Source organism: Melospiza melodia, chromosome 21 (genome assembly GCF_035770615.1).
Source record: "Melospiza melodia melodia isolate bMelMel2 chromosome 21, bMelMel2.pri, whole genome shotgun sequence".
Taxonomy (NCBI): domain Eukaryota; kingdom Metazoa; phylum Chordata; class Aves; order Passeriformes; family Passerellidae; genus Melospiza; species Melospiza melodia.
The window spans coordinates 6,667,442-6,689,483 of record NC_086214.1 but is presented as its reverse complement, the minus strand read 5'-3'; the positions used below and the strand labels follow the sequence as shown (position 1 = coordinate 6,689,483).

Sequence of the window (22,042 nt, the reverse complement as noted above, 5' to 3'; positions counted from 1 at the left end):
AATTCTCCTAAGACAGTCCCCAAATTCAGTACTCATCAGCTAAGAACAGGTCAGTTTGATAGATATATTTTTATAATTATTTCCAAGTCTATTCTGGGATTTAGCTTTCCAGTTCTGCATGTATGCTTGTCAGTGACATTTTGATAGAAACTTTACCTGAATGGCTAAAAACCTTTCATGCAGCTGGCACGTTTACTGGAAAAAAGATGCTGCCAACACACATGTGGCAAAACTAAACCAGGAAAGTTTGAAATGCCTTGCCCAAGAAGAGAGAGGTTTGGCCTTTATTCCCTATACTGAGCACATTTGACTTCCTTCTTTAATGACTTAAACAATTACATTTGTGCAGGATTTATGCATATTAATAAGCATGTCTCTGTGCATGTATTTACATATTTGTACATGCAGGGTATTTGTGTAGGACACTGTATAGGTTTGGTTAAACAGAAGCTGACCAATAGCTCAGAAAAAGGTCTTAGATTTTGAAGAATATTAGTTTCAATCTCTAGACATGAAATGCAGATTCTTCCACTTGTACAATGGATATTATTTGGTTATTTCATCCACTTCTTAAACCAAGTTGTTCAAGGCATTTGCTCTATATTGCAGTTGTTGTTCATGTAAAATATGGTTTATTGCTACACTAGAGGAGGATTCTTCCCAAGCAGTAGGGCTGTATAAACTGTGTGCTTTAAGTCCTCTGTGATTATACTGTTCTTCAGAGACATCCCTTTTTGTCTGATCAGTGAATTCCTACTTTAAAACCTCCTGAAATGCCATGGCATAAGGTGATAAAGGTGCTGAAAGATCACAAAATGTTACATCTTGTCATTAGGGTGAACATGAGCTGGGCTTGTGCTGTTGCTTTCTCTGCCTTGCAGGGTTCATCTGTTGATGGGTGATACAAACACTGATGCCACCTGCACTGAGTTCTTCCACTGTAGGAGACTTGCTGGAGTGGAATAGAGAAATGCAGAGCTGCAAACACAATCTTTGTTGTAAAGTGCATCTACAGCAGCTTTAAAAATGGGATTGATTGTACAGATTATCTGCCAGAAGCTTCACTGGGCTTAACTGTGAGTGGATGGTTTGACCTAATACAAGCAGAATACAGCAAAATCCCCCTCATGAACTTCCCTTGTATCAGTGTAATAATCACAACTGTGCTTAGTAAACCTCATCCCAGAATGGAAATATTACTTACAGAAAATAACCTCAGGGTACAGTGCTACAGCATGCTGTGTGCACTCATGCACATCAAGTGAAAGGTGTACAGAGGAACCTGATATACCCCACCTGGTCTAGATTGTAGATTATAAATCCATTTATTAGAACTGGAATTTTATGGAAATGAATGATTGAAGATAGCAAATGAAGTAGACTTTATTTCCCCAACACATCAGTCAGTGTAAGCAAGGTATTTGAGCTCTTTATGTAGCTGGAAAAGAGAGTAGAAGGGAAGAGTATAATTTAAAAATCCTATGCTGCAGCAAAGTGGATCTTTGTTGAAGAAATGAAGGGTTTAGAAAATAAAAGCTTATGCTGTCTTTTAATGACATCCCACTGCACCTCAAAAATACAGCACAGGGAGTCCTGATTAGGGAATTGTGCACTTGCTGTGCAGCTGATTAATCTAATTGATTTTCTGGAGATACTTCCTGTAGGTGGAGTTTAACCTGGATTTATGACTTTTGCTAAATTGGGGCTGCTATTCCTTGTTGAACTCGGCAGGCTGGGAGCACAATGTGCTTCTAGCAGTGGGTGCTTGGATGAAGTTTCATGGCAGTGGTGACAAAATCATCTCTCACTGAGACAAGCTCATACAGGCCAACTGTGGGATGTGGCTTGTGGAGCTGGGAAGTGATTGCAAAGATCAGGGATTCCAGGAGAGATGGGTGGCAGGAATGTGGCTTGTGGAGCTGGGAAGTGATTGCAAAGATCAGGGATTCCAGGAGAGAGGGGTGGCAGGAATGTGGGTTGTGGAGCTGGGAAGTGATTGCAAAGATCAGGGATTCCAGGAGAGATGGGTGGCAGCAGGTCCTTGCTGAGGCCTTGGCTTTGGCAGTCCCCAGGCACATTTCCTGTGAAAACAAATGGCACAACTGTTGTGGGACAGGTCTTGTTTTGTGTGGGAATGATGCCTGCCTCCTGCAAGTCCACACTGGTACAGAAGTATTTCACTCTTCTATCTGCTCTGGAATATAGGCTTACAAGATTTTTCATACACTTGGCACCTCTCAAAACAGCACAGTCCCAAGGCAGCAATGATGGAGTGAATCCAACAAGGTTCTACTTTCTTTTCATCTGCTGCCCAGATTGACCTGCTTATGTACTTCTAGATCTACCAGGGACACAAACTGGCCTTTAAATAGAGCAATATCGGGTTTTTTGCAATGTGGGCATAGGGAGAGTGAAACTGCTCTGCAAGTTTGAAGTGCTGTTTACAGGGGTTATCTCTAATATCCTCTTTATGTTCCATGAAACAACTTCAGGGCTTCAGTCACATCAATCAGCCCTGTGAAGAAGGATCTGCATGAGCAGATTTTGTAAGTGGGGAAATTGTTAGACTTGAGCTCCTTGACTATTGGGACTTGAAAGTCACAGCAGTGTGTCATTTGCAAGGCAATTCTCTCTGGAAGTGCAACATGGCTTTGTTTTACCACCTTGATGTCACAAATCATTAATAATCTCTTAAATCTACCCCACTTGCAAACAAAAAAAAAAAAAACCCAACAAGGTGCAATCATTTGTTTGGATTTTTGGTTGGTATTTGTAGTCTGCTTAAAAATCACAGCTTTTGGTGTGATACATAGGTGTGAATGCAGGGGCTTTCTCTGCCAAACTTGCCTGGATACAACAAATAAATGAATTTCAGTCTGTTGGGAGGACAGCTGTTGCCATGACATTTTAAGCCCAGTTTGGAAGTATGTTCATCTCTTTTCTTAGCATGCTAAATGGGCATTATATGGCTTAATTTATATTTGTGTTTTGCATTAAAAAAAAGGTTATTTTAATTTCTTATTTGCTTTCTTCAATAAATATCTTAGATAGTAACCTGCTATTTCTGTTCTGTTACCACAGACATTCCTAGAAGTATTGCAGAGGATGTGAAATGGAAGGTACAGGTGGATTACTGACTGGAACAGGCCAGATGCCTGTTCAGGCAAACACCCCCTTTGAGAAGCTCACTGTTAGCACAGGCTCAAAGAAAAGAGAAACAAACCTCAAGTGTGATATACAACAATCATAGACTCTGTTCAGAGAGGTTTACTTTTCTTCAAGAGTTGAGTTGTCTCATACTTTTAAATTTTAATTAGAATTACCATTGTTACTGCTGCAATATAACTATGCTAATTACCTCTAATATATTCTGGGATTGAATTCCACAGGATAATTTACCTTAATTGTATTTTCCCACTTGTTAGCTTTATATTTGAGGTTTTTTCACTTATTAACTTCACATTTGTTGTATATAACATTGAGCTCATCTGTCAGTACTTAGGGCTGGAACAGAGAAGGCAGCATTAGCTGTTTGAATGTGTGCCTTCCATATTCATTCTGATGAGTTAAAGCACTTTACAGATCAGGTTAGTATCATTGTTTCTCTTTTGCTGTTGGGAAAGCAGTTGCTGACATGGAGGGAGTTTCCATTTTACACCAGCAGTAAAACCAAAAATTGGATTAGGATCCAATTCTCATGTGTTGCTGTACAGTGCTCTACAGAACATCACACTGGCTGCATTTTCACAGTGATTCTTTCTTACTGGAACATATGTAGTTCATGTAGTGCAATTAATACAATTAAATTGACAGGAAACTGAAGGAGTGTGTGCAAGTTCCTGGATCTGGGTTATATCACAGCATTTGACAGCCAAAATCCATGTTATAAAGGATTTTCTGTAATAAACATTCTAAAATGAAAATGAACACCTGGCAAAGGATCAAGCTTTCTCAGCCTTTCTACATCTGTTTTAGTAAGGCTGGGATTTTTGGGAGTCAAGGCTGCCCTTAGCTCCTGGCAATCCCTGCAGCAATATCCAGTTGGTGAGTGAGGTCATTTGGGGCATCTTGCAACTCTCCTGTCACAGGACATATTATTTCTGCATAAAGAAATAACCTCCTTTTATAAACCTTTTAATAATATTTTTGCATTAGAAAATAACCTCTTTTTTTATAAACCTTTTCTTTAAACCTTTTACCATCTTGCTGAGCACTGAGAGCAGGGATCAGTGGATGGTTCTGCAGTGCTCTCCTGGTGACAGGATAACAGCCTGTTCCATCAGTCCTGAGACATGATGTGCTGAGGGTTTGGGTATTTATGCTCTGCCCATTACTCTGGGCAGTATATTTATTTATGTATATATATATATATATATTTTTTAATGCTCTGCCCAATACTGTGGAATTTAAATTAGGTCAGACATGGTCTTTGGTTGAAACCTCTCCTTAATTAAAAATATCATTTTTTGGCAGGAAGCAGGGGGCAGTTAGTTGTACTGTTAACAGACTCCTACCTCACACAGGAAAATTGCTGCTATTCCATACCTCACATACAGCTCTGGCAGAGCTCATTATTGTGAGATTTACATCACACCCACCACACAAACCTGTTTGGGACCAGCTGGCTGCTTTAGTGACTGGGAATCAGTGGACTGGAGGTGATCCTGCATGGGACTGTGGGCCTTCATGCTCCAATTTTTCTCATCGGCAAGTTGCTACAAAGATTGTTCCTTGTGTGCCTTGGCATCTCCTGGGAAAGCATTCCCTATGTTAAATTACAGAGTCAGAGCCTTTTTAAGGATGGTTTTGCTTTTCTGGAGAATTAAAGGTTGAGAAACTGAACTGGATGTTTCAGTGCCCACAGCCACAGCAGCAATCCAAGCCATGTCCAGGCACTGCCTACTGATGACATTTTAAAATCCTGGCTTAAGTGTCAAACTGAAGCCTCATTTCCCTCCCCTTCCCCATTAAACACAGCTTTGGTTGTAGGTACTGAAATATTTTTTGAAGTCTTGGACAGAGATAGGAAATTTTTCATCCTGGCTCCTGTCCCTCAGCTTTGATCCTCTAACATGCTCCAGTTCATGAAAAGGAAACAGGATTCTCCTGCCTATCACAGCACATTCTGTAGCTCTGCTAGAAAACATCTGGTGCTTCTTTTGGGTCTAAAACAGTCTTTGTGGCCAGGCCCAAACAACATGGAAACAAACAGCTTTTTTCTTTATTCTCACAAAGTACAGGGTGGCTCCAGTTTGTTACAGAACTTATTTAATGAGGTCAGAGAACACAATAAATCTTGACACCCCTGGTGACAACAAGAAGAGCTATATAGACGGGAATAATTTTTTGACATCCAATAAAAAATATTGATCTAGAAGGAATTTCGATTTGCAATGCACTGAGACTGAGCTTGGAGAGTTTGTAGGCATACCCATGATGTTTTGACAAGTGGAAAAATGCAGAGTTGCCCCATTATGGTGGATCTTTGTCTCCCTGTTTTTTGGAGGACACATGGAATTATACAGGGAATTATCAGAGGTTTATAAAACAGGCTATGCTTCTCCTAAACAATAGACTATAGGACACTACACTGGGAGCCCTACAGCTGGATTGAATGTGTATGAAGAGAAGTGCAAGAACTGGATGAAGAACATGATAATGCCAGGATCTGGTTACCTGGATTCTGTGTGTTAGAGGAGCCTTTGGACAATAAACTTATCCCTCTCAAATTGGATTCCAAGTCTACAAAATAAGGTGGGTTTTGCTCACCTTTGATGTCAGGAGGCTTACAAGTCTCTCTTATCTCTGTGCCAGCATGGGTAAGTGCAATTGGCAGTTGCCCTGATCTTTGAAAATGAACTAAGTAAAGGACAGTGTGCTCTTTAGTCTTGATTTAGACAAGCAACAAGGTTTAGGGCCTTTAGGGCAATGATGGAGTGGTTCCAACAAGATTCTACTTTCTTTTCATCTGCTGCCCAGATTGATCTGCTTATGTACTTCTAGATCTACCAGGGACAAAAAATGGTCTTTAAATATAGCAATATGGGTTTTTTGCAATGTGGGGATAGGGAAAAGAAACATAACAGGGAAAATAAATATGTGGTACTGTGCTGGAATGATTTGTTCACTACTTAACCTCTGGTTTTTTGCTGTGTTGTTCCCTGCCACCCATGAATAAGATGTTATGCTCATTACTGCCAAATCTCCCTTCAGTCTCTCCATGCTCTGATCCTCCTGTATTGCTTTTTTTCAGTCATGCTTAGTTGTAGATGTTTGACTCTGAAATGCAGATGTCAACCAACACATTTCTGTTTCAGCTGAATGAACAGCTATGTTCACAGATATTATTTCTTCTCTCTATGATTCATTTACTTCATCTGTAAAGAGGAGCTTCATCCTCAGATGAAAGACTGACAATAATCTACTGACTTAATAAAAGAGCAAATTCTCCACTGCCAGTGTGAACTTGCATAGGGCATTTGGACAAACACAGAATTTCAGAAGGCCTTCACTTAAAGGATGCTGAATTTCTCTGAACATCCACTTGCCTTTGGGCTCATGGGCAGGAAACATGAAAATGGCACTATTTTTTCAATCGTGCAGCATGATCCATCTTATTGTTTTATTTTTCTGTGGAGTACTGTCCCACATTCCTTGCAATCACTGCTACTGCAGCAAGGTAGTTTACTTTCAAAATGTGGAACAACAGGAACTAGGCTGTGTTAATGATTAAATTATACTGATGGTTGGAGTAAATTTAAGTTACAGCTAATGCACTAATTTCAGTATAGGAAACACACTAAAAAAGCAGTAAGAGCTCCTCTTGATCTTCATAATTAATGAGAACTGCCATGATCCTTCAACATATTTCTGCCCACACTTCCTTTTATGTTAAGAAATAGACAGGAACTCACAGAAGTCAACTGTAGAAACCTTTCCCAAAGCTCTTTCCAGCACACTGCACAAGCCATGTGTGTTCCCCTAAAGGGTCCTGGAGCCAGACCTTGCCCATGTTATCCTGGCCAAAAGTCTCATTTCTTCCAGTGAAACAAAACAAAGTGATGCCTTCAGACAGGAGTGCACCCAGCACACACCTCTGAGCTGTATGTACCCAAATAAGCTCCATCAGCTGTGCTGAGTGTTCCTGGAAGGGAGATGAGTGGGATTCTCATCACTTAACTTTAAACATCTCATTTGGCTAGTTCTCAAATATCTCTTTAATTCATGGATGGAGGAGAGCATCATTAGAGAGCAATTTATCCTTTTTAGGTGCCTGCAGTACAATAAGGGGAATTCTACCCCAGAGTCTGTTCCTCTGCACTCATTATATAGAAAGCCTAGAGAGTTGGCTTGGATATAAATGTCTGAAGATGAGGGGTTTCTCTCACCTATCTAGACACAACAGAATCTGCTGGATATTAGAGGCCTTGTGGTGGCTCTGGGTCAGATAACAAATGCCTGAAAACACGTTGCCACTTGGCTGAGTCATTGCAACCATGCAAGACCTTAATTTTCATTTAAAGACTGTTTATAAGAAGTTTCTGAACTTTAGTCTTGGCCTAGAATGAGTAAGGCCTAAAGCAGCCACTGATCCTCAAGATAAGAAGGTCTTTCAGCAGCTCTGTAATCAAAGGAAAAAAACAGCTTTTTTTTCAGATCACTGCTTTAATCTTGTTCCTCCCACCAGTGCTGGAATTTTGTGTTCTGCCCCCAGATGCAGAAGGCTCTTTATAGTGTCAGCCTGACTGAACAGTAGGAGCTTAGGCTGTCATTGCAGCTGCACCTTTGAGGTGCTGGAAATCACAGAACTGAAAGTTGACAGTAATGAAGTTGTGCAATATTTTCAAATGTAGTTTCTGCCACCACTCAATTCCCACAGTACAGAGGCAGGGATTTATAGGCCTATGATAGAGAAAAGAATGAAGGGATTCAACTCAAGCCCTTACTGGCACCTGAGGTCTTGATGCCACCCCTTCATGTGAAGTGGCATCTTTAAAAGTTGCTGTCTTTGGGGAACAAGTGAAGGATTGGGGCATTAGGATGGGTGACTTACTGCTATGTGACAAGCTGAGTGTCTCATCAGCTCTTTCCAGAGAGGTGCTTTATCTCTGATGCTGGTGAATAAAATGGAAAGGTACTTCAACACTTTGGCTGTCTTTATTTAAAAAATATAGATAACAGCAAAACACAAAATGTTTGCTCTTTTTGTTTCCCTAGATGCAGGCATGAGTATTCCCTTGGTTTTTATGCTACATTGTCTGTGTGATGCTTCTGTTTGTCAGAGTAATTTAAAAGAAAACAGCAGTAAAGTTTTTTAGAGATCCCAACAGCTAATGCAAATACTTGTCAAATCCCAGCAATGGATCACTCAAGTGGAGACAGTTTTGCCTATGTGTGAGAAGCCGCCTTTCAAAACAAGATATATATCATATCAGAGAAAACAAGAGAGTAGTAGAGAGTATTATCAGGCAAATGTGATAGCCCAGAGATGTCAGAGATTACATACCAGTTCTCTACATATAATGGTTTAATTAAAGTCATTATTCTGCTCACCTGTGTAAAATTAACAATTACGTGTCTCCTGTGCTCTCCCTTGTCTGGGACATCAGTTAGGGGCTCTTTGCCTGCACATAAGCTCCTGTGAATAAAGAAATGGTTATTGGGAAATAGTAGTGTCTGTGGGATGATGGCATTTCAACATTTATAGTCATCCTGAAGCTTTGTGACAAGCAGGAACAACAAAAGCTGAGGGACAGCTTTGTGGGAGAGCACTTGATAGAAGACACAAATTCAAATCTACAGGCACTTCAGCCACATCACTGCCAGAGCTCTGCCCCTGGATGATCCTTCCTGCTCTCCCTGGGAATTCCCCAGAGAAGTTTAGCAGAGAGGCAGATTTGTCAAAATGATTCAAGGAAATGACTGCAAGAGCTGGGAACTTTTTTCTAGCTTCATCACATTGAAGCCAGTGGGTTTGATTCTCCTCTCAGAGCCACATACTTTTTGCAGGCAAAATATAACCCCAGACCTGCTGACCTTCTTTGTCATGCAGAACAGGGCTGTCCTTTAAACATTTATGTTGAAGTTATTTGTACTGATAACAAATTAGTGCATATAAAATTGAGCATAAAATTGTCCAATTGATCAAAAATGAGGTTTAACTTCTAAGCAATTCCTGATTTGAAATCCTACCCTGAAGCACCTGAAAATATTAAAAAGGATATTTTTTTTCAGAACTTCTTTAAATTTATACTCCTCCTTATCAAATGCATGTCTGCATATAATGCTTCTTGTTAGTCTCACAAAGGGAGGTCACCGTCATTGCTCTGCCACCTTTTGGGTAAGGAAAGAGACTTGGACCTAAGGATGGGGACTGACTGAGCTGGCATAGCAGGGGTGGAGCTGGATGGAGAAGTGAGAAGGTCTGTTGGAGCCCAAGCCTGATTCAATAGGCACCTTCTCATCTCACTCTTCTCCTGGTGCCATACTGTCTCCCTAGGCAACTACAGATTGGAGAGGAGACAAAAATTCTTGTATACAGACTGCAAAGCAATGACTTGAGCCTGGATGTAGGAAAATGTCAGGGAAATACAGTAAGTAGCAGTTGAAGCAGAGGCGTTGAAGTCAGGTGCTTCAGGTTCTATTTTTGGCTTGGACCAACCATTTCACTTCTGACTTTGGCTTCCTCCCTGCAAGATGAGAAATGAGGATGCCTACAGCTGCCTCCTGGGACTGGGTCATCTTGCTAAAGCCAGGACTGTCAAATCTCATATTCTGGGTGATGCTCAGTTGACCTCAGCTCTATTCTTCTCTGCTTTGCTGCCTGCACCTCCTTCATTTCTATCTCTGCTTTTTTGGGCTCCCACGGGCAAATCAGAGCAGCGTCACAGCCACAGATCTGGGGATTGCTGCTGGGTAGGAGCCTCCTCTCTTTCTGCATACCCTGGGGCCTCCCACCACAGCATCTGATGTACAAAATATCCTGGGCTGCCCCTTGGGTGATGTGGGTGTCTGCAGAGGTAATAAAGTACAGAGTTATGGCCTTTGTGCCAAGCACTTTCACTCCTGTCTAAATTAGGGATGCAGTTTGAGGGCACAGGCACCAGACAGGCGCTGGAACATGTACAGAGAAAGGCAGCAGAGCTGCAAAGGGTCTGACACATAAGTGTAATGAGGAGTGGCTGAGGGAGCTGGGGATGCTCCTTTTCATGGAGAAAAGGAGGCTCAGGGGGGACCTTCTCACTCCCCACAACTCCCTGACAGGAAAGTGCAGCCAGGTGGGGTCAGACTCTGCTCACAGGGAACAAGAGACACGACAAGAGAAAACAGCCCCAAGTAGCACCAGAGGAGATTGGAAAATTTCCTGATCAAAACGGTTGTCCAGCCCTGGCACAACTGCCCAGGGCAGTGGTGGAGCCACAATCCCTGGAGGGATTTTACAGATGTGCAGAATTAGCACCTGGGGACAGGGAGCAGTGGTGGCCTTGTCAGTGCTGGGGGAGTGGCTGCACTCCGTGAGCTTTTAGGGGTTTCCTATCCTAAATGATTGTATGTCCCTGCTCCGTTGTATCCCTGTGCAATTTCTGCCCAGGCATGGCTCTGGGAGGGAGCAGCAGGAGGTGGTCAAGGCCAAGTGATGGTCACCACCTCAGCCCGGCCATCCTTGCTTTCAATCAACGAGTTTCCAAGCTGCAGGTGTGTTCTCTTTGCTGCTTTCCCCGTTAAATCCCGGCTAATTGGGGGAGGTCTCTCCTTTTTTTTATGGGAAGCACCTCCTGCCCTTCCCTTCTTTTATCAATCAAAATCGCTACCACCTAAATTCAGGTGCGTCGGGAGAGCTCCTCCTTCCCAGAGCCCCATCCCAGTGCCGCGGGGAGGGAGGCGGCGGCGGCGGCTCCAGCGAGCAAAATGCGATTTTACGATTATTTCTGATTTTAGAGCAGGAGCGCTCGGAGTTGCGGGCAGCCAGGAGGAGCCTCGGCGCTGCCTTTCCACCCTCCCACCCCATTCCGGGAGGCGCCAGGGCCCGGCAACCAGGAGGATTTCGGCGCGGGGCGGCCCCGGACCGGCCCCTTTGTTCGTGTGGGCCCGGCAGCAGCGGCGGCGGTGCCGGCCCCGCATCCTCCTCCGCCCCCGCTGCCCGAGCCGCCGCCCAGCTCCCTCCTCCTCCTCCTCCTCCTCCTCCTCCCGGCTCCCGGCTCCGGGCTCGGCCGCGCAGGGAGTGGCAGGGCGGCTGCCGGCCGGGCTCGCATCCTGCGGCGGCTCCGAGCCCCCTGCCCCGCAGCAGGGCGGCACAGGGTAAGGGGGACAGCGGGAGGGACGGCACAACAAAGGGATGGATGGAGGGATGGATGGATGGAGAGGGTACGGGAGGAGCCCGGGCAGCGGGGATGCGCCGCTCGGTACCGATGGGCGGCATTGTCCTTGGGCTGGGGAAGGCACCGAGCATCGCCGGCAGCCCGGCTGGCTCCCTCGGTGCTGCGGGAGGGGTGCGGGCCCGCCGGGGGCGCGCACCCTCAGAGCCCCGGGCCCGCCGGGGGCGCGCTCCCTCAGAGCCCCGGGCCCGCCGCGGGCGCGCTCCCCGCTCCTGGGGCACGGGAACGGCGCCTTGGAGCGGCCTGGTGCCATGGAGACCGACGTGGGAGGGGGTGTCAGCATCCGTGGCCGAGCAAGTTTTGGGTTTGGAACGGGAGGAAATTTGTCTTTTGTCTCTGGGAGGCTTGGCTGCTTGCTGGGCTCAGTGTCCACGCTCGGGTTTTCTTGTTTAACGATCCAGATATGACATTAAGCACATCCTGCAGGATCTGATGTGGGTTTTTGTCTGGTGCGAGATGTGCCTCTGAGGAAGGCCCGGGTTGAGCTGCTGACATTGGCAGGAGCAGCCAGGCAGGTGAAGGAGGGATCTGCCCCTTTCACAAACAGCAAAGGATGTTTGGGGCAGCATCCAGGGATGAGACAGAGGCGAGGCAGGAGTTGTTATCTGCACAGTACCCACAGAGGCTGCAGCGGCGTTTTGGAAGCGCTGGGAGACAAAGCACTGTGTCAGCACCGAGTGTTATTTGCTGCTCTGCTGAGCATCAGTCTCACAGGCCTACAAACCTTGTCTCAGAAACTCATCCTGCTGGAATGGGTGTCAGCTTTTACCCGTCCATCCATTCCTGCTGGCTAGAAGTGTTTCCTTGAGGGTGACTTGCAACTCAAGAGCTGGTCTGCATGTGGACAGAGATATATCTGCCTGGCCAGGCTGGTTGGCCTCTGCCCAGCTGCCTGGTAAGAGCATTCCTGTCCCCATCAGTGCTCCAAGAGAGCCCCATTAATCAGCACAGGTCTGTCATTGCTGGTGTGGTGATGCTTTTGAACATCGTGCAGCTCCTGATTTTACATTTAGGTCTGAGATACAGCATTTTAAGAAATTACCTGCCTGCTGTTAGAGCCTGCCAGGGATTAGGAAGGAGGGAGTCTGCATCAAACAGCTGTGTTCTCAGGAAAGTTGTCACTGCCTACCAGAAATCTCTGGGAGTGCAGGACTTCAAAGGCTCAGCTCTGAGACACGGCACAAGTGACAACATTAGCACCAGCCCCTGCAGCACAGCAGGGAGAAGCTGTGCTGGAGCCTGTCTGTCATCTCAGGAGCAGAGATGTGGGGCTGCCTTCACTTAAGGGAAACCTCAAAAAACCTGGGGTTTTTTAAGGAGATGCTCTTAGGATCAGTATAGATGGGATATCTGCTGAGGCCAAGGTTGGTATGGGCTCCTCTAGCCTTGCAGGCTGCCAGAATCTACAAGCAAGGAGCAGTTCTTGGTGTGTTTCCTCTTTATCCCACTTGTACTTTTTGGTTTAGCACAAGAAGTGATGGAGAACCCAGAGTGGGGGTTCTGGTACCAAGGGATGTGGCTCTGTAAGGACATCCAGGTTGATTCTTTGTTGTGTTATTGGGTGGTTAAAATGGGTCAAGGTGTGTGTTCCACCTCCTGATTGATGCTGTTGGGTTTATTTATCAAAATGCTGCCTCTGTCCATGAAACATGGGGAAATGAATTCTTTTTTCTTTTTTTCAGAGGGTGTTTTATCATTCTGGTGAGGACAGGAGACAGTATATAAAGCAAGTTCCATACCCCAGGTACCTGGTGTTGGTACCACTTTGCACAGAGTACAATGCATGGCAAGATTAGATACTTTTAAAGCTCTGGGAAAGGCCAGGTTTGGGTAGCTAGACCTGGATGTGACTTGTTGCCAGCCTGTGTTAGACACTGGTGTGCACTTATCTATAGAGATATCTACAGATATTTATGGAGAGATCTGTTTTTCATAGATGCCTTTTATAAATACCTTGTGGCTCTTTTCCTCCCCATCTCCCAAGGGCTCAAGAATGATCAAGGAAGTTGCTGACATGGGTTGAGAGCACTATTTTTTGACTTAATGCCCCCAGTAATCAGTCTCTGGCTGTTATTCCTTTATCACTGTTCTTGTGGTGTTTATGGTAGAATTTCAGGTGTTGTTGGCCAGGGAGAGCACCTCGGTGATAGTCCTGGTAATGTCAAACTCCAGCATGACTTGGCCTTTGTTTTACTGGTCAGTTTTATAAAACAACCACTTTAAGTTGTTGAATAAAGATGAACAGTCCATGCTCACTCCAGAATCCCAGGTTAGAGTAAGGAACTGGGCTTGGTCTTTTTTTTGTGCCCTGTTTTCTCCATGTGGGTCCTCCCTGTCTCACCCCACGTGGCTGACACTGATGGGGACACAGAATTCTCAGTGTGCCACTGCACAAAGTCTCTTTCTGCAGCACCCCCGTGCTCTTGGAGCCTTTCCCTGCTCTGCTGAGAGCAGCCTGTGTGCTCTGAGCAGCACAAAGCAAATGCACTTCCCTCATTGCTGCATTTCATTTCTTGCTGCTATGTGATTGTGCAGTAGCTCTTGTTGTGGAAAAATGACTTCTGTGCATGTGGCTGATACTTTCTGCTATTCCAGAAAAAAAAGATCCTACAGAAATCCCTTTTAAACAAAACCTACAGCAAGCTACAATGTTTCTGCATCAGGCTTTCTGGAAATCATTCCCATACACTGGTACAGTTTTTATTATCCCATTCTAAATAAGTGAAACTGTGTCTATAAAACAGCCATGGCTGGCCCAGATGCAGCATAAGCAAAGAAAGATGTGTGAAGAAATAAAGCCAATTTTTTCATATTTTTGTTGCCTTTTTTTTTTTTTTTTTTGCTTCAGAATGATGGAATTAAATGTGATGCTGACTTGAACTGGCACTGAAATGAAGTGATATTTTCATTTCCATTATTAATTTTTATTGAGCTAATGTTTAATCACCTGCGTAGTTGCAGAGGAGTGTGGCACAAACTGGCAAAATTCCATGTTGCAGTTTCTGAGCCTGTCATGGAGTCTCCATCTCCTCATCCCAGTCTGCTGAAGCACAAAGGGAATCTAAACTTTGGTTTATTTTGAGAGTTTATGCTCTGAGTTCTGCTGTTGATTCCCTTGATAATTCCATTTGTGCCTGTGAAAGGCAAATTATTATTTTGGAAAATATTTATACTTTGTGTCTGCAAAGTAAACACTTCAGAAGGACTTCCCAAGTGCTTTGATGGGTTAGATATTCAGGGAGATAGTGGTGCCATTTCTGCCACTGTTTTTTCAGAAGTCTTGAGAGAAATATTTTTTTTCCATCTGTTTCTCCCAGGTCCAAAAAGGCTGTTGTAATTCTGACCTCCTTTGAGGTTTGTGAATGAAATGCTCTGGGGATGTTGGGTATGTGGATCTTGGAACTTTTAAATCCCTTTCTGCTCCTTATAAATCCCTTTCCTGTGCTTTCACACGTGCTTCTTTTAAAAAGGTAATGCAAATTAAATTGTATTGCCTTTTCCAGAGCTCTTGGTCGAAATTAATTCTATTTTATTTTACTGAATAACTTGCATAGTGTAGTAAAGACCACGTGGATATTGGTTACACTGGGAAGATTCCACAGAAACTTCAAGAAATCATCTGATCCATCTGTCTGTTCCAGATTGGATCTGTCTTCACCTGTCATTCAAGGCAGGGGTTGGAAGATTTTTGTTTTTCAAGGAATAACGTAGCAATGCAGGAATTTGCACAGCCTCTCTGGGCAGCCTGGCTCAGTGTAAAGTGTTTTCTGTCGTGTTTTCCCCTTTGTTTTGTTGTTGTCATTGTCACTTTGCCTATCTGCCTGTTTCTGTACAAAAGACAAAGTGTTTCACTGACAAAAAGCAACACAATCTCTTTTGCAGCACGAACTTCTTTTGCAGCACATCCTCTGCTGGGGCAGGGGAGGTTTCCAGCCTGAGGCACCACTCCTGACACAGTCCCTGACAAAGGATTTCTCTGGCTGGTCTGTTCTTTTTCTTCCTTTGGCATATCCCTCCCCTGTTTCCCTGTTGCACCATGCTCTGACACTTCTGTGTCCTGTAATTGGTACTGGGAACTCTTCAGCAGCCTGGCAGGCACAAACAGCAGCTGCCTGTTGGAACCAACAGCATTTCCCATCCTTGGTGGACGCTCACATTGATGACCTGCAAGTGCCTCCCCTGGATGCAGGGGCTGTCCTGGCTGCAGAACAAACCTCCCTACAAGAAGAGGCTTCTCCAGTTGTGTTTAATGAGCTTTGTAGCCTCATATTTGTTGTTTATATTGTGCCCTGTGCTGCCTCTGTGGTTCCCATCAGTATGAAGCTGGCCCTGCTGAATCAAGCCTCCTCCTTGGCTAGATTTAACATTTAGCTATTTGTTTTATAACTGAAATCCTTACTATGCAAATTGGAGCAGGTCAGTCTGCAACCTTGCATAAGTGCCTTTTTCTTTTTTCTTTTATTTTTTTTTTTTCCCCTCTGGACTTTTGTTTCCCAGCTGGTAAGTTTGGCATGTTGAGCTGATTCACCAACCATCCCTAATGGAGATTTAATGATGAAGAGTATGGCACAAAAATGCAGGTTTGTATGGAAATGCTGCTGAGACAGAGGATGCCTGTTGGAGGAAGGATGTTTTGCCTTTCACTCTTTTTTCTGTCTGTTTATGTGAGCTTTTACTGGGGCCCCTGTAGTAGCTTTTTGAACTTGCTGTGTCTCATCCATAGGAAAACTTTGTTTATATTTATGTATATTTCTAGTAAATACTGGCAATATCAACGCCTCCTGCATGTTTAATCTTGATGTCTGTGAAGCATCTGCAAGCACTATTCCTTTTTAAATTCTGAATCTCCCCAAAGCACATTGGCTGGGTGCTGGGAAGGTGTAGGAACACTCCCAGCACACTGACATGGAAATGTCAAAGTCAGGTGGTGCTTTTTGGTGATCATATGATTCAGGTTTATGGAGTGCTGTGATGCACTGTGCCTTAGGGTGCCAGCAGCTTTGATTGCCATTGTTAGGAGTGACAGCTCAGTTTTTGCTCTTGCTTTTTGGCTGAAACACGACCAGTTTGAGTTAGAGATGTTGTGCCACTGCTCTGCATTGTGATGTAGGGAGGCTGCTGTTGTAAGGGCACTGTGCTTGCTTGGCTAGGTGAGATTGTATCTGATCTCTGTACAAATCATGATTGTGGCTTTGCCTGCACTAGGGGAACAGAAGCAGCCTGTGACTCTGAAGCTCCAGCTGGAACAGGTAGTGCTGTGGTACTCCAGGAGTAGGGTGGGCTGCTCCATCTGTCCTGCCTACTCATTTTTAGCACTGATCTGTCTGTGCAGACCCTTTCCTTTTGGCTGTTGGCATCTACACATCACAGACTGTTGTGTGTGCTCCTCAGTGGCATGGCAGTGTCTGGACAGCGCTGCTGACAGAAACCAGGCTGAGCCTTACCCCAGCTCCTGCTGCCTCTCTGCTGCTGTGGGAGGAGGCTGGCACTGACAGCCTGGCCCAGATGTGGCAACATCTCCTGTTCCTGCCACCCCAGCAGGTCCTGTGGGGTGGGCATGTGGGTCTGCACACCTCCTGTGCAATCTGACTGCACAGGGTGGGGATTTATCTTCTCCCTCCCTAGAAACTGCAATCCCAACTCCCATGCATTTCATCCTAGGGAGCCATCCTGTGCTGCTCAGTGCCCAGAGGCTGAGCTGGGATCTTGCCTCTCTCCATGAGGTGCAATCCACAGTAAACACTGGCTTTTGCAAGGCAGGGTGTGAGGAAAAAGGATCCAATTTGATATCTTATCTCCTCTTGCCACCCAGATTCTATCTGTCAGTATTATAACTTGCCAAAACTGTGGTTTTGGCCATTGATAGGGATGTGATATATGATAGGGTATAATTTGAATAAGATGTGTTCCTTCTTGTACTTTAAGGTCCATGAGCTGTCCAAACTCCTGTTGTGTGAGGAGTGTGTGACATGAGTGAGGTTGCAGGTGGTAAATTAAGAAACTCCATGATTAACACAAAATGACTGAAAGCAAACTCTCCAGATTACTGTTCTCCCTGTCTGCACCCCTGGTTGTGGTGGGAGCTGTGTGGATATGGCAGTGTCAGTGAGGGTTAGCAGTGTTTGTAGAGAAGGCAGCAATTAATGCCCACAGCCCAGAGGTCATTGCTGAAATGGAAGGCTGAGTTTGGGCTGGTGAATCAGCAGGGAGGAGGAGGAGGGTGCTGGGAACAAGAGTGTCCAGCACTGCTCTGTTCCATGAGGAAAAGAACAAGCAGGATGTTTGTGTGGGGACAGGGGATGGGCTTTGCCCTTGGTGTCCCAAAAGGCGAGGGGGTTTGCCGCTGCTCAGTGTCTTTGGTTTGGTGACATCAGCTCTTTCCAGAGGTACCAGTGGTGTAACCCCCTGCTCTGCCCCCTCAGAGTGGCACTGTCACCATCCCTCTGTGTGCAGCCAGGACATCAGTGGCCCCTGTGGCAGAGGGAAGCAGGAGTCCTGGCTGTCAGTGCTGGATCTTAGCTATGGGTCACTAGAGATTGGATATTTAGAGGTCCCTTCCAACCCAACTGCTTCTACCATAGTCTATATTTACTTGTTAGCTTCTCTGCTGTTGTATCTTAACACCCAGAGTGTGAAGAGGGGTTAATTATTCTTTAACCTTTTGGAAGCAGTTGCTTTGTTTGAAGGAATGAGATTCTGTCAGCTCATGATGTTTGGTATAAAGTTTGTCCCTGGCCTGGTGAGGTTGCCTGGGATGCAGCCTGCACTTTGGGTTGCCCATGTCTAGAACAGACTGAGCTCAAGTGAGGAGGCTTGGAGAAGTCAGCTGAGATGACCCAGAACTGGTGAGTGTCATACCCCAGGACTCCTCAAAGGAGAGCACTGCCTGCTCACAGGGCACAGAGAAGGCAGAGCAAGGGCAGAGCTCTCCTGGCAGCTGGGCACGGTGGGAGGGGGCCAGAGCTGTGCAAAGGGCACAGGTGGGCAGAAGGTTGGCTTGGATAAACTGGGACTGGCAACTGCTGGGGGCTCTCCTGGGCAGCAAAGGCTGAAATTGTTTGGAATGAAATATCTCATACAGAGGTTTCAGAACTCATGGAAAGAGGCTGCAGCAGGGGCAGGGTTGTGTATTCCTATCCTGCATCCCTTGCCTGAGCTTTTGGCAGCTTGTGGAGAGGCAGGGCCAGGTTTCCCTTGGTGTTTGCACTGGGGTTGTTCTGAGGAGGTTCTGCAGTAGATGTTACACCTGCAGGGCCCAGGACAAGGCTTCTGTTTCATCCTGGGATGACCATTACAAAAGGATTGCATTAGCATGGTGCCTTTTCCTGGTGCACTTGAGGGTGTGTGTGGACACTGGGCAGCATTAGTGGAGCACACTGAGGACTGTAGGGGCAAGCCCAGTGTGTCCCAAGGTACACCAGGAGCTTGTTGCATCCTAGTTTTATTAACCAAATCATCTGCAAGTTTAAAGTGGTGCAACTGCAGTGCCATCAGACAGGCTGGCCTGCAGAGCCTGCCTTGTAAAAGGGGGGAAATAAGGGCAGAAGGCACCCAGGTCCTGATTTTGTTTCATAATCAAAGTTCAGGACAGAGGTTAGTTTATAGAAGTGCACAAATTAAAATACATGTATTCATCTGAACTCCAGTCAGTAACAGATAAAGTGCCAGAGTGAACTTTAGTGCTGTGCTAAATCAGCAGTCAAAAGTGAGGAAATTCCCAAAGTTCAGATCCTTCTGCAGCTCTGCACAGCATGGCTGGGTTGTTGTATAGCTCATTTTTAATTACAGAAATTGTTTCTCCAGCAGACAAATGCCAAGCCATTATAATGGAATATATATGTCATGTATCATTGTGTTTCCTGCACTTGGCTCGCTGTCCTCATGTTTCTCTTCCAGATGCTGTTTTTGAAAAATAAGATTTTCTGTGAACAGAAAACTTGGATTTTATCAAAGCCTCCTTCTCTAATGGAACAGAGTGGTGATAAATCAAGTCAGAGCTGACCTGCAGGACAGCAGTTGTGAAACCTCTGTGCACATTCTGTTCCCTTCCTGCAGCTTTGGTGTCGTGCCCTAATGAATCTCTGCAGGGACACTGTCCCCTGACCCCAGGGATGAACTCCAGGGAGCAGAAGCTCATGCAGAACCAACAGCATGTCCAGGAATTTCCCCACAAATTAGAGATAGTTGTGCTCTGCAATTAGTACAGAGCTGCTGCTATCTGCTGTATCAGTCCTCAGGAGGCATTCTGCCAGTGTGAGGAGCACAGGCTCATCCAGCCCATAAATTGCTCCACAGGTTATGTCATGACTTCCTTCAATGTACTTTGGCTTCTTCTCTCTGCACTTTGCCTCAGGACTTGCATTGTGGTTTTTAGAGTGCAATAGGAGCGTTTTGCATATTGTTCCTTTAAAAAAAATCTTGTTTTAGAAGTAAATCACAGGATGTTTGGTCTATCACAGAGGTTAGAATTAGTTTTAAAAATACCTGAGCTTTTATTTAAAACTCCTCTAGGCTTTCTCTTGGCATTCTGTGCTAATTTTTACAAAATTTGAGTGAGCAAGAAGACTAAACACACCTTCTCTGGAGGTTAACAGCACTTCACACTTGTCAGGGAAATTATGTAGTGACAACTGAGCTTTATGGCTGAAAATCTATTTGAATTCTCCAACTGCAGGAGAGAAAAAACCTGATGGCTGTCAGAATTCCCTGATTTTCACTACATATAACTGTGAGCAGTATGCTCCTTTTGTGAAAAATGCCAATCACTTGTTTTAAAATTTTAAAAGTTTAATAGTAATAAAATGGTTATAAAATAGTAGTTAGAGTAATAAAAATTTGGACAATTTGGATTAGGACAATATGAGACAATAAAAACACAGAGTTAGGGACAGTCTGGGTACCTCTTTCTGGGCAAAATAAGCCCAAAAAAAGGACACAGGTGAACAGAGGATTAACTCTTAAAAGCAAAGCCTGTTGCATAATCATACACCTCATAGATGATGCATAAATTCCATTCAAACACAGGATTCTGTCTGGTCAGTGTCAGCTTCTTCCTCTTGAGCTGAGCAAGGTGGGAAGAAGTTCGTTTCTTCTGATAAGGGAGCAATAAGTTCTTTTTCTCTGAAAGATTCAGGTGTCCTGTGGCTGCCACCTTGGAGCAAGTTCTCTCTTTAAAAAAGTATCTTACATATTTTCTATTTTAACATTATGTTATAACCTAAAACTATATTTAACTACTTAAGAAAATTAATACAGCACAACTTTCTAAAATAACTCATATATTCATTTTAATATTTGCAAAAAGCCAATCATAAAATATGTATTTTTCACACTTTTCATTCCTGCAGTGCTCTGTCTCCATTCCCTCTATGGGAGAAGGAAAGGTTTTCTTGGGAGAGGAATCTGACCTTAATTAAAAATGAGTCTCTAATTTCCTCTATAATTTCCTCTATACTTAAGTGCAAGGATTTACTCCTAATCTTCCACGTGCTTCAGAAATGGGTTTCTGCTGGCTTGTCAGGGGTAACTAATCAGAGAAGTGAGAAGGGAATGGCACAATTACCTTGGATGGGATGGAGCATCTTAAGGAATTAAGAGATAAAATGGCCTTTTCTTCTCAGCATAATCTCTGTCTCTATCAGCAAAGCTGCAGTTTGGCGTTATCATATCCTGTCCCTGATGGGATTCATTTCCTGGCCCTTTCACACAAGTCTGGCCCTTGGATTTGGATTTCAAGGCAAAATTCTGTTCTTGAAATCCGTACCCCACCCTTGCAGCATGGTCAGTGTTGTGAGGTGGGGAGCTTGGAGCACCAAATCTTTATTTGCTCTTGTTCCTGGTGTAAAATATCCAGAAGTAAGAACTCAAGGAGTTGGGGCTTTCCTGCCTGAAAATCTCATTTTTCTGGGAGTGGGGAAGGTGCAGAGAGGCTTGGAAATATGGAGTGGATGCAACCAAATGCTCAGAAACAAGACATAAAATAACTTAAAAAAAATCAGTATCTTTAGGCCAGTAAAGGTTTTATATAAGGCCTAATAAAAGAGCACCAGATTTGGCTCTGAAAGCTTTTTGCCTTTATTCTGTGTGCTTACTGAGGTGGGTGCAGAGCTCCTCCAGTGATCAGGGGATCACATTCTTCTCTAGCATTTTATTTTCAGGGAGATGCTGAGCTTCACCTCCTGTTTTGAACATTTTTAGTGCCTGATGCTGAAGGTTTCTGCCCTCAGTGGTGGTGTTTGGTTCAGAGGGGCAGCAGAGGTGGCTCCAGGGCTGTTCTAAGGTGGGTGGTTTTTCTAAATCACCTTAGAACAGTCTCTGACAGAAGTCAGGGGATGAAACCCAGTGATCGTGAGAGAATCAGAGATCAGGGGATGGAACCCTGAAATCTCTTGGAGGCTGATGCCAGAGCCTTTGCTTAGATTGAGCCATGATAGCCCTGAAAAGGGCTGAAATTCCACTTGCAAATGTGCTGCATCCCAAACCCTGGTTCCTCATCTGTAGCATGAACATGAGGAAAGATGGAATAGTGTTTAAATAATGGCACAAGGAACTGATTCTCAAAAAGTTGTCTTAGATACTTTCTTGTGCTAACCTTTTCCTATCCAAATAGTTGTCTTTGAATTCACTGATTATTTGCTGAAGTCGAAATTATTTTTAAAATGTGTTGT

The 22,042-nt window shown here is 44.6% G+C and overlaps 1 protein-coding gene across 4 annotated transcripts in view; it reads left to right on the top strand.

Annotated features, from left to right (window-relative positions):
* CLIP2 (CAP-Gly domain containing linker protein 2) overlaps positions 1–22,042 on the top strand; it is a 94,979-nt gene that overhangs the window by 2,380 nt on the left and 70,557 nt on the right. For 3 of the 4 annotated variants that reach the window (XR_010030252.1, XM_063174019.1, XM_063174016.1), the window contains exon 1: positions 11,195–11,298. The exons of the other annotated variant lie outside the window; for it this stretch is intronic. The gene's annotated coding sequence lies outside the window, so the exon portion shown is untranslated. Of the gene's footprint in view, positions 1–11,194; positions 11,299–22,042 lie in introns of those variants that run through there. 4 annotated transcript variants of the gene reach the window in all.